Source organism: Anthonomus grandis, chromosome 10 (assembly GCF_022605725.1).
Source record: "Anthonomus grandis grandis chromosome 10, icAntGran1.3, whole genome shotgun sequence".
Classification (NCBI taxonomy): Eukaryota; Metazoa; Arthropoda; class Insecta; order Coleoptera; family Curculionidae; genus Anthonomus; species Anthonomus grandis.
The window spans coordinates 22758942-22771365 of NC_065555.1; the positions used below are offsets into that span (position 1 = coordinate 22758942).

General features: G+C 30.3%; 1 protein-coding gene and 1 long non-coding RNA gene across 3 annotated transcripts in view; one reads left to right on the top strand and one right to left on the bottom strand.

Moving 5' to 3' along the window:
* The window catches only part of LOC126741058 (uncharacterized), a 169086-nt gene that overhangs the window by 13088 nt on the left and 143574 nt on the right, over nt 1-12424 (bottom strand). The window lies entirely within an intron of this gene.
* Nucleotides 9845-12424, top strand: part of LOC126741064 (uncharacterized) — a 75287-nt gene continuing 72707 nt past the window's right edge. Inside the window, exon 1 of the long non-coding RNA XR_007662099.1 lies at nt 9845-9991. This is a non-coding gene — a long non-coding RNA (uncharacterized LOC126741064). The remainder of the gene's footprint in view (nt 9992-12424) is intronic.

Genomic DNA, 12424 nt, shown 5'->3' on the forward strand with positions numbered 1-12424 from the left:
GTGAGCAACTCGATTTTTACCAATTTTTTTACGAATTTTTGAATTTGAGACAGTACCGCTCCGTTTGGTGGTACCGGAAAAAAAATTCGTTTACGGATCCATCATTCCCAATGTATTGAGAGACCCTATGCCAAATTTCATCGTTTCGCTAGCCATACAGCCAAAGATATGAATTTTTATTTCCAAAAAAACACGATTTTTCGGACCCGGGCCCGCGTGCATAATATAGTCGCAGACGCTCCTATATAACAAGTATAGTCGCTTCGCTCCTATACTTTTGGTCCGTGGGGACCAGTTTGGAACCTTTAGGTCTTGTCTGTGAAAAGCCATAAGGGAATTTAAAAAAAAAAAAACAAAAATTATCAGGTGTACTTAGGTGAGTCGGGGAGGCTAACGTTTACCTGCCAAGGAAAGAGAAGACCAGTTGTTGGGGTATCATGCTTCAAAGAACCATAATTTGTTATATAGTCGCGTTGTGTGTCAATATACTGTCTTATATTTCAAATATCTGTGAAAGTATATTAATTGTATTCTAAATAAAGCCTGAATACCAAATTCGAACAGAATCGGACCAATAGCAAAAAAGTTACGGTAGTCACGTGACCTAGGCTGACACTCAAATGTCAGTTATCTGTCATAATTTATTAGTTGTATCCTAAATAAACCATAAATACCAAATTCAGAAAAAAGTTCCCATAAGGATCTATTTATTGAAATAGAACAAACGGGATTTTACGTCGATTTGTTTTAATTTTTCTTTTTATTTTAAAATGTAATAGTAATAAAAAATCAAAAGAATTGACAGGAGGAGAATATGAAATAAAAGAAACCATCAACGAATTGAATCGAAGCTATAGAAGTCGAGTTATAAGTAAAAATGTGGGAAAAACAAAAGGAAACTGGTTTTTTCACACGGTATAATTTTTTTTTCTTAAATTAATAACCGACAAATTATAATGTAAGCCCTAAGTTGGCAATATCGATTAAAAAAAACCCAAGAAAAAAAAAATTTTTTTTTGCTCCAAAATCGAAAGGGGTATGGCCATGAAAAATTGTGAAAAAATGGTTTTTATTTTTTTCTAAATAAACTGTAACTCTGACAACTTTTTGTCTTAAACAAAAGTTCTAGGGAATATTACGAGGTATTCAAATGTTAAAACTAATTGATTATAGCTATCACAGATTCGGAGAAAATTGTAAAAAACTATTAATCATAATTATCGAATTATCAAGAGCCCTATAGAAAAATTTCAACTTTTTATTTTTCTATCTTGTACTACTTCAGGATACCTTTCAAAAAGGTTATTATCGATTTGACTCTAAAATGAACAGAAAACCTATTTATTTGCATTTATCGATTTTCAAACAAAATCCGGCCCAAAATGAAAATTTTTCAAAACATGCTCCAAATTCAAAATTTCTTTTTTCTGGTTAAAGACCATTCAAAAAGTAATGAAAAAGCTTTATGACAAAATTTTTCAAAATCTATAATAATGCCACAATATTACGAGAGAAGATAAGTTCCCTTTAAAGCCTATGTATTCGAACCGATGATTTTTTATTTTTTTTTTTAAAGGCAAATTTAAGAAATAATTTAACTAATTAAGATAAAAGGAATAGGGTAATACAAAATACTATCTATAAATATATACATATCATCTAATAGCAGATTTCAATCAAATAGGAAATTTTGATAGTCACGTGACCCTAGAACTTAATATTTTAAAATTTTGTAAGAAATCAATAATTGCATCCTAAATAAACCCCAAATTCCAAATTTGAACCCAATCGGATCAATAGCAAAAAAGTTATGGAAGTCACGTGACTTAAAAAATTCAACATGTCAAATTTCTGTCAAAATTTATTACTTGCATCCTATATAAAGCCTAAATACTAAATTTCAACCCAATCGGAACAATAGCAAATAAGTTATGGAAGTCACGTGACTTTAACATTCAATATGTCAATTATCTGTCAAAATTTATTAATTGTATCCCAAATAAAGCCCAAATACCAAATTTGAACCCAATCGGACCCATAGCAAAAAAGTTACAATAGTCACGTGACCCGGAAGTCAAATGTCAAATATCTGTCAAAAATTAATAATTGCATTCTAAATAAAGCCCAAATACCAAATTTGAACCCAATCAGACCAATAGCAAAAAAGTTACAATAGTCACGTGACCTGGAAGTCAAATGTCAAATATCTGTGAAAAATTAATAATTGCATCCTAAATAAACCCCAAATACCAAATTTCAATCAAATCGGACAAATAGCAAAAAAGTTACGGTAGTCACGTGACCTAGGCTGAAACTTAAATGTCAGTTATCTGTCATAATTTATTAGTTGTATCCTAAATAAACCATAAATACCAAATTCAGAGAGAAGTTCCCATAAGGGTCTATTTCTTGAAATAGAACAAACAGGGATTTTACGTCGATTTGTTTTAATTTTTCTTTTTATTTTGAAATGTAATAGTAATAAAATATCAAAAGAATTGAGAGGAGGAGAATAAGAAATAAAAGAAACCATCAATGAATTGAATCGAAGCTATAGAAGCCGAGAGATTAGTAAAAATGTGGGAAAAAACAAAAGAAAACTGGTTTTTTCCCACGGTATCATTTTTTTTTCTTAAAATAATTATTGACAAATTATAATGTAAGCCCTAAGTTGGCAATTTCACGTAAAAAAAACCCAAGAAAAAAAAAATTTTTTTTTGGTCGAAAATCGAAAGGGGTATAACCATGAAAAATTGCGAAAAAATGGTTTTTATTTTTTTTTAAATAAAATATAACTCTGACAACTTTTTGTCTTAAACAAAAGTTTTCGGGAATATTACGAGGTATCCGTGCGTTAAAACGAATCGGTTCTAGCTATTATACAGTCGGAGAAAATTGAAAAAAACTATTAAACATAAATATCGAATTATCAAGAGCCCTATGGAAAAATTTCAGTTTTTTATTTTTCTATCCTGTACTACTTCAGAGTATCTTTAAAAAAGATTATTACCAATTTGACTCTAAAATGAACGGAAAACCTATTTCTTTGCATTTTTCGATTTTCGAACAAAATCCGGGGTCAAAATGACCATTTTTCCAAAATATGCTCCGAATTCAAAATTTCTTTTTTCTGGTTAAAGACCATTTAAAAACTAATAAAAAAGCTTTATGACAAAATTTTCCACGATTTATACGAGTGCCATAATATAAAGGGAAAAATTAGGTTCCATAAGAGCCTATGTACAGGGATAAGACAACCGGGCTTTTACGTCGATTTTTTTAATTTTTCAGTTTTATTTCGAAAGGCAGTTGTAATAAAATATAAAAAGAATTAACAGGAGGAGAATAAGGAATAATAAAAACCATCAACAAATTGAATCGAAGCTCTAGAAGTCGAGATATTAGTAAAACTGTGAAAAAAAAATAAAAGAAAACTCGTTTTTTTCCACGGTAGCATTTTTTTTCTTAAAATGATAACTGACAAATTATAATGTAAGCCCTAAGTTGGCAATATCCATTAAAAAAAACCCAAGAAAAAAAATTTTTTTTTTGCTCCAAAATCGAAAGGGGTATAGCCATGAAAAATTGTGATTAAATGGTTTTTATTTTTTTCTAACTAAACTATAACTCTGACAACTTTTTGTCTTAAACAAAAGTTCTAGGGAATATTACGAGGTATTCGAATGTTAAAACTAATTGATTACAGCTATCACAGATTCGGAGAAAATTGTAAAAAACTATAAATCATAAATATCGAATTATCAAGAGCCCTATGGAAAGATTTCATTTTTTTATTTTTCTATCTTGTACTACTTTAGGATACCTTTCAAAAAGATTATTATCGATTTGACTCTAAAATGAACAGAAAACCTATTTCTTTGCATTTTTCGATTTTCGAACAAAATCCGGCCCAAAATGAAAATTTTTTCAAAACATGCTCCAAATTCAAAATTTCTTTTTTCTGGCTAAAGACCATTCAAAAAGTAATGAAAAAGCTTAATGACAAAAATTTTCAAAATCTATAATAATGCTACAATATTATGAAAGAAGATAAGTTCCCTTTAAAGCCTATGTATTCGAACCGATGATTTTTTTATTTTTTTTTGAAAGGCAAATTTAAGAAATAATTTAACTAATTAAGATAAAAGGAATAGGGTAATACGAAATATTATCTATAAATATATACATATCATCTAATAGCAGATTTTAATCAAATAGGAAATTTTGATAGTCACGTGACCCTAGAACTTAATATTTTAAAATTTTGTAAAAAATCAACAATTGCATCCTAAATAAACCCCAAATTCCAAATTTGAACCCAATCGGATCAATAGCAAAAAAGTTATGGAAGTCACGTGACTTAAAAAATTCAACATGTCAAATTTCTGTCAAAATTTATTACTTGCATCCTAAATAAAGCCCAAATACTAAATTTCAACCCAATCGGATCAATAGCAAAAAAGTTATGGAAGTCACGTGACTTAAAAAATTCAACATGTCAAATTTCTGTCAAAATTTATTACTTGCATCCTAAATAAAGCCCAAATACTAAATTTCAACCCAATCGGAACAATAGCAAATAAGTTATGGAAGTCACGTGACTTAAACATTCAATATGTCAATTATCTGTTAAAATTTATTAATTGTATCCTAAATAAAGCATAAATACCAAATTTGAACCCAATCGGACTCATAGCAAAAAAGTTACAATAGTCACGTGACCTGGAAGTCAAATGTCAAATATCTGTGAAAAATTAATAATTGCATCCTAAATAAACCCCAAATACCAAATTTCAATCAAATCGGACAAATAGGAAGAAAGTTAAGGTAGTCACGTGACCTTAAAACATAGTCATGTCAAATATCTGTAAAAATTTATTAATCTTATCCGAAATAGGTACTAGGTACCAAATTTCAACCAAATCGCACCAATACCAAAAAAGTTATGATACTCGACTAACCTTAAAAATCAATAATTTCAAAAAAATTTTATTTATATCCCAAAAGCAATGTTTAAGAATTATTAGCATATATTAATAATAAACTAAATAGTAAAAACTCACCTAATATCGAAATTTTTATTTTAAATTAAATAGATCATTACGACTGACCCGTGTATATATTCGAATAATTTTAATAAAATAATCGGGCAAATTTCATTTCGTCTCACCCCGGTATAAAGACACTGACATTTCAAAAAAACGGCATTTTTCGAAGACGTCAAAATGTTTGCCGAATTTTCCTGGCCGCAATACACAATTTCCCCTATTGATATGCACAGATTCGGAAAGCCCATTCATTTTCTGATTCGGTGCTTCCTTTCCCTGATCGTTTCCGGTTCATTTTCATTCATAATTTTACAAAAAACCCAACCAAGTCCCGGCCACCTGTCACGAGCAAAAAATTTGTATCCACCATGCGTCAAAGTATTGTTCCCACCAGCCATTTCATCAGAGTTTAGGTTGACACCTCCAATTACCTGCAAAAACGCAAAAAAATGGACTTTTTTCATAAAATCGCATTTTTCGGGTACTTGTACTATCGCTGGAACCCTGAAATTTTAGTATGTGTTGTAAAACAAAATTTCGGATCTTTTAGATGATGTCTGATCTTTTCACCATGTACAGGGACGTGGCAAATGAATTAAACGCGAAAATTCGAATTGCTCAGAACCTATTAATGTTGGAAGATTGTAATTTTACATAAATATTGGGGTTATTAAAGTATTTAATGCCTGAGAATATAAATGGTCCAGATGCTACTACGAAAAAGTTATTAAATAAAATGTGATTTTCGGGTCGGACCTTCATGGGTAAAGTTCATTATTGCTCGCCCTGTATGGTTCCCAAAAATTTCGGTTATATGGCATATAAAAGGTAAAAGATGAAGTTATTTTTTGAAAAAAAAAATTTTCCCAAAATAAGTATCGTTTGGCGGAAAATCCCAAAAAACTGAAAATGCCAGAACTCGTAAAATAAATTTTTTACAAAAAAAAGCTCCAAGTATGTTAAATCTCTTATAAAATGAAGTCTTTTCGCCGAAACACTTTTTTTATAAAAATTTTTTTTTAGCCTCTGGAGAAGTTTGAATTTTTTTTTTAGTCACTTTTGTTCGCTTATAACAACTCACCCTGTATACCGATCGGGCTCAAAAAGTATACAGACACGTAAGCCCCAAGAACCCATATATCCTGAAAATTTCAACTCGATTGAACGCTTTAAAATTGAGATCTCGTGAGCAACTCGATTTTTACCAATTTTTTTACGAATTTTTGAATTTGAGACAGTACCGCTCCGTTTGGTGGTACCGGAAAAAAAATTCGTTTACGGATCCATCATTCCCAATGTATTGAGAGACCCTATGCCAAATTTCATCGTTTCGCTAGCCATACAGCCAAAGATATGAATTTTTATTTCCAAAAAAACACGATTTTTCGGACCCGGGCCCGCGTGCATAATATAGTCGCAGACGCTCCTATATAACAAGTATAGTCGCTTCGCTCCTATACTTTTGGTCCGTGGGGACCAGTTTGAAACCTTTAGGTCTTGTCTGTGAAAAGCCATAAGGTAATAAAAAAAAAATCAAAAACTATCAGGTGTACTTAGGTGAGTCGGGGAGGCTAACGTTTACCTGCCAAGGAAAGAGAGGACCAGTTGTTGGGGTATCATGCTTCAAAGAACCATAATTTGTTATATAGTCGCGTTGTGTGTCAATATACTGTCTTATATTTCAAATATCTGTGAAAGTATATTAATTGTATTCTAAATAAAGTCTGAATACCAAATTCGAACAGAATCGGACCAATAGCAAAAAAGTTACGGTAGTCACGTGACCTAGGCTGAAACTTAAATGTCAGTTATCTGTCATAATTTATTAGTTGTATCCTAAATAAACCATAAATACCAAATTCAGAGAGAAGTTCCCATAAGGGTCTATTTCTTGAAATAGAACAAACAGGGATTTTACGTCGATTTGTTTTAATTTTTCTTTTTATTTTGAAATGTAATAGTAATAAAATATCAAAAGAATTGAGAGGAGGAGAATAAGAAATAAAAGAAACCATCAATGAATTGAATCGAAGCTATAGAAGCCGAGAGATTAGTAAAAATGTGGGAAAAAACAAAAGAAAACTGGTTTTTTCCCACGGTATCATTTTTTTTTCTTAAAATAATTATTGACAAATTATAATGTAAGCCCTAAGTTGGCAATTTCACGTAAAAAAAACCCAAGAAAAAAAAAATTTTTTTTTGGTCGAAAATCGAAAGGGGTATAACCATGAAAAATTGCGAAAAAATGGTTTTTATTTTTTTTTAAATAAAATATAACTCTGACAACTTTTTGTCTTAAACAAAAGTTTTCGGGAATATTACGAGGTATCCGTGCGTTAAAACGAATCGGTTCTAGCTATTATACAGTCGGAGAAAATTGAAAAAAACTATTAAACATAAATATCGAATTATCAAGAGCCCTATGGAAAAATTTCAGTTTTTTATTTTTCTATCCTGTACTACTTCAGAGTATCTTTAAAAAAGATTATTACCAATTTGACTCTAAAATGAACGGAAAACCTATTTCTTTGCATTTTTCGATTTTCGAACAAAATCCGGGGTCAAAATGACCATTTTTCCAAAATATGCTCCGAATTCAAAATTTCTTTTTTCTGGTTAAAGACCATTTAAAAACTAATAAAAAAGCTTTATGACAAAATTTTCCACGATTTATACGAGTGCCATAATATAAAGGGAAAAATTAGGTTCCATAAGAGCCTATGTACAGGGATAAGACAACCGGGCTTTTACGTCGATTTTTTTAATTTTTCAGTTTTATTTCGAAAGGCAGTTGTAATAAAATATAAAAAGAATTAACAGGAGGAGAATAAGGAATAATAAAAACCATCAACAAATTGAATCGAAGCTCTAGAAGTCGAGATATTAGTAAAACTGTGAAAAAAAAATAAAAGAAAACTCGTTTTTTTCCACGGTAGCATTTTTTTTCTTAAAATGATAACTGACAAATTATAATGTAAGCCCTAAGTTGGCAATATCCATTAAAAAAAACCCAAGAAAAAAAATTTTTTTTTTGCTCCAAAATCGAAAGGGGTATAGCCATGAAAAATTGTGATTAAATGGTTTTTATTTTTTTCTAACTAAACTATAACTCTGACAACTTTTTGTCTTAAACAAAAGTTCTAGGGAATATTACGAGGTATTCGAATGTTAAAACTAATTGATTACAGCTATCACAGATTCGGAGAAAATTGTAAAAAACTATAAATCATAAATATCGAATTATCAAGAGCCCTATGGAAAGATTTCATTTTTTTATTTTTCTATCTTGTACTACTTTAGGATACCTTTCAAAAAGATTATTATCGATTTGACTCTAAAATGAACAGAAAACCTATTTCTTTGCATTTTTCGATTTTCGAACAAAATCCGGCCCAAAATGAAAATTTTTTCAAAACATGCTCCAAATTCAAAATTTCTTTTTTCTGGCTAAAGACCATTCAAAAAGTAATGAAAAAGCTTAATGACAAAAATTTTCAAAATCTATAATAATGCTACAATATTATGAAAGAAGATAAGTTCCCTTTAAAGCCTATGTATTCGAACCGATGATTTTTTTATTTTTTTTTGAAAGGCAAATTTAAGAAATAATTTAACTAATTAAGATAAAAGGAATAGGGTAATACGAAATATTATCTATAAATATATACATATCATCTAATAGCAGATTTTAATCAAATAGGAAATTTTGATAGTCACGTGACCCTAGAACTTAATATTTTAAAATTTTGTAAAAAATCAACAATTGCATCCTAAATAAACCCCAAATTCCAAATTTGAACCCAATCGGATCAATAGCAAAAAAGTTATGGAAGTCACGTGACTTAAAAAATTCAACATGTCAAATTTCTGTCAAAATTTATTACTTGCATCCTAAATAAAGCCCAAATACTAAATTTCAACCCAATCGGATCAATAGCAAAAAAGTTATGGAAGTCACGTGACTTAAAAAATTCAACATGTCAAATTTCTGTCAAAATTTATTACTTGCATCCTAAATAAAGCCCAAATACTAAATTTCAACCCAATCGGAACAATAGCAAATAAGTTATGGAAGTCACGTGACTTAAACATTCAATATGTCAATTATCTGTTAAAATTTATTAATTGTATCCTAAATAAAGCATAAATACCAAATTTGAACCCAATCGGACTCATAGCAAAAAAGTTACAATAGTCACGTGACCTGGAAGTCAAATGTCAAATATCTGTGAAAAATTAATAATTGCATCCTAAATAAACCCCAAATACCAAATTTCAATCAAATCGGACAAATAGGAAGAAAGTTAAGGTAGTCACGTGACCTTAAAACATAGTCATGTCAAATATCTGTAAAAATTTATTAATCTTATCCGAAATAGGTACTAGGTACCAAATTTCAACCAAATCGCACCAATACCAAAAAAGTTATGATACTCGACTAACCTTAAAAATCAATAATTTCAAAAAAATTTTATTTATATCCCAAAAGCAATGTTTAAGAATTATTAGCATATATTAATAATAAACTAAATAGTAAAAACTCACCTAATATCGAAATTTTTATTTTAAATTAAATAGATCATTACGACTGACCCGTGTATATATTCGAATAATTTTAATAAAATAATCGGGCAAATTTCATTTCGTCTCACCCCGGTATAAAGACACTGACATTTCAAAAAAACGGCATTTTTCGAAGACGTCAAAATGTTTGCCGAATTTTCCTGGCCGCAATACACAATTTCCCCTATTGATATGCACAGATTCGGAAAGCCCATTCATTTTCTGATTCGGTGCTTCCTTTCCCTGATCGTTTCCGGTTCATTTTCATTCATAATTTTACAAAAAACCCAACCAAGTCCCGGCCACCTGTCACGAGCAAAAAATTTGTATCCACCATGCGTCAAAGTATTGTTCCCACCAGCCATTTCATCAGAGTTTAGGTTGACACCTCCAATTACCTGCAAAAACGCAAAAAAATGGACTTTTTTCATAAAATCGCATTTTTCGGGTACTTGTACTATCGCTGGAACCCTGAAATTTTAGTATGTGTTGTAAAACAAAATTTCGGATCTTTTAGATGATGTCTGATCTTTTCACCATGTACAGGGACGTGGCAAATGAATTAAACGCGAAAATTCGAATTGCTCAGAACCTATTAATGTTGGAAGATTGTAATTTTACATAAATATTGGGGTTATTAAAGTATTTAATGCCTGAGAATATAAATGGTCCAGATGCTACTACGAAAAAGTTATTAAATAAAATGTGATTTTCGGGTCGGACCTTCATGGGTAAAGTTCATTATTGCTCGCCCTGTATGGTTCCCAAAAATTTCGGTTATATGGCATATAAAAGGTAAAAGATGAAGTTATTTTTTGAAAAAAAAAATTTTCCCAAAATAAGTATCGTTTGGCGGAAAATCCCAAAAAACTGAAAATGCCAGAACTCGTAAAATAAATTTTTTACAAAAAAAAGCTCCAAGTATGTTAAATCTCTTATAAAATGAAGTCTTTTCGCCGAAACACTTTTTTTATAAAAATTTTTTTTTAGCCTCTGGAGAAGTTTGAATTTTTTTTTTAGTCACTTTTGTTCGCTTATAACAACTCACCCTGTATACCGATCGGGCTCAAAAAGTATACAGACACGTAAGCCCCAAGAACCCATATATCCTGAAAATTTCAACTCGATTGAACGCTTTAAAATTGAGATCTCGTGAGCAACTCGATTTTTACCAATTTTTTTACGAATTTTTGAATTTGAGACAGTACCGCTCCGTTTGGTGGTACCGGAAAAAAAATTCGTTTACGGATCCATCATTCCCAATGTATTGAGAGACCCTATGCCAAATTTCATCGTTTCGCTAGCCATACAGCCAAAGATATGAATTTTTATTTCCAAAAAAACACGATTTTTCGGACCCGGGCCCGCGTGCATAATATAGTCGCAGACGCTCCTATATAACAAGTATAGTCGCTTCGCTCCTATACTTTTGGTCCGTGGGGACCAGTTTGGAACCTTTAGGTCTTGTCTGTGAAAAGCCATAAGGGAATTTAAAAAAAAAATCAAAAATTATCAGGTGTACTTAGGTGAGTCGGAGAGGCTAACGTTTACCTGCCGAGGAAAGAGAGGACCAGTTGTTGGGGTATCATGCTTCAAAGAACCATAATTTGTTATATAGTCGCGTTGTGTGTCAATATACTGTCTTATATTTCAAATATCTGTCGAAGTATATTAACAACAGAACATATATATTAATAACAAAATCGGACCAATAGCAAAAAAAGTTACGGTAGTCACGTGACCTAGGCTGACACTCAAATGTCAGTTATCCGTCATAATTTATTAGTTGTATCCTAAATAAACCATAAATACCAAATTCAGAGAGAAGTTCCCATAAGGGTCTATTTATTGAAATAGAACAAACGGGATTTTACGTCGATTTGTTTTAATTTTTCTTTTTATTTTAAAATTTAATAGTAATAAAATATCAAAAGAATTGACAGGAGAAGAATAAGAAATAAAAAAAACCATAAATAAATTGAATCGAAGCTATAGAAGCCGAGATATAAGTAAAAATGTGGGAAAACCAAAAGAAAACTGGTTTTTTCCCACGGTATCATTTTTTTTCTTAAAATAATTTATGACAAATTTTAGTTTTAGCCCTAAACTTGTAATTTTCAGAAAAAAAACCCAAGAAAAAAAAATTTTTTTTTGGTCGAAAATCGAAAGGGGTATAGTCATGAAAAATTTCGAAAAAATGGTTTTTATTTTTTTATAAATAAAATATAACTCTGACAACTTTTTGTCTTAAACAAAAGTTTTCGGGAATATTACGAGGTATCCGTGCGTTAAAACGAATCAGTTCTAGCTATTATACAATCGGAGAAAATTGGAAAAAACTATTAAACATAAATATCGAATTATCAAGAGCCCTATGGAAAAATTTCAATTTTTTATTTTTCTATCCTGTACTACTTCAGAGTATCTTTTAAAAAGATTATTACCAATTTGACTCTAAAATGAACGGAAAACCTATTTCTTTGCATCTTTCGATTTTCGAACAAAATCCGGGGTCAAAATGACAATTTTTTCAAAATATGCTCCGAATTCAAAATTTCTTTTTTCTGGTTAAAGACCATTCAAAAACTAGTAAAAAAGCCTAATAACAAAAATTTCCACGATTTATACGAGTGCCACAATATAAAGGTAAAATTAGGTCCCATAAGAGTCTATGTATTTACGTCGATTTTTAAAATTTTTCAGTTTTATTTCGAAAGGCAATTGTAATAAAATATAAAAAGAATTAACAGGAGGAGAATAAAGAATAAAAGAAACCATCAACGAATTGAATCGAAGCTATAGAAGTCGAGATA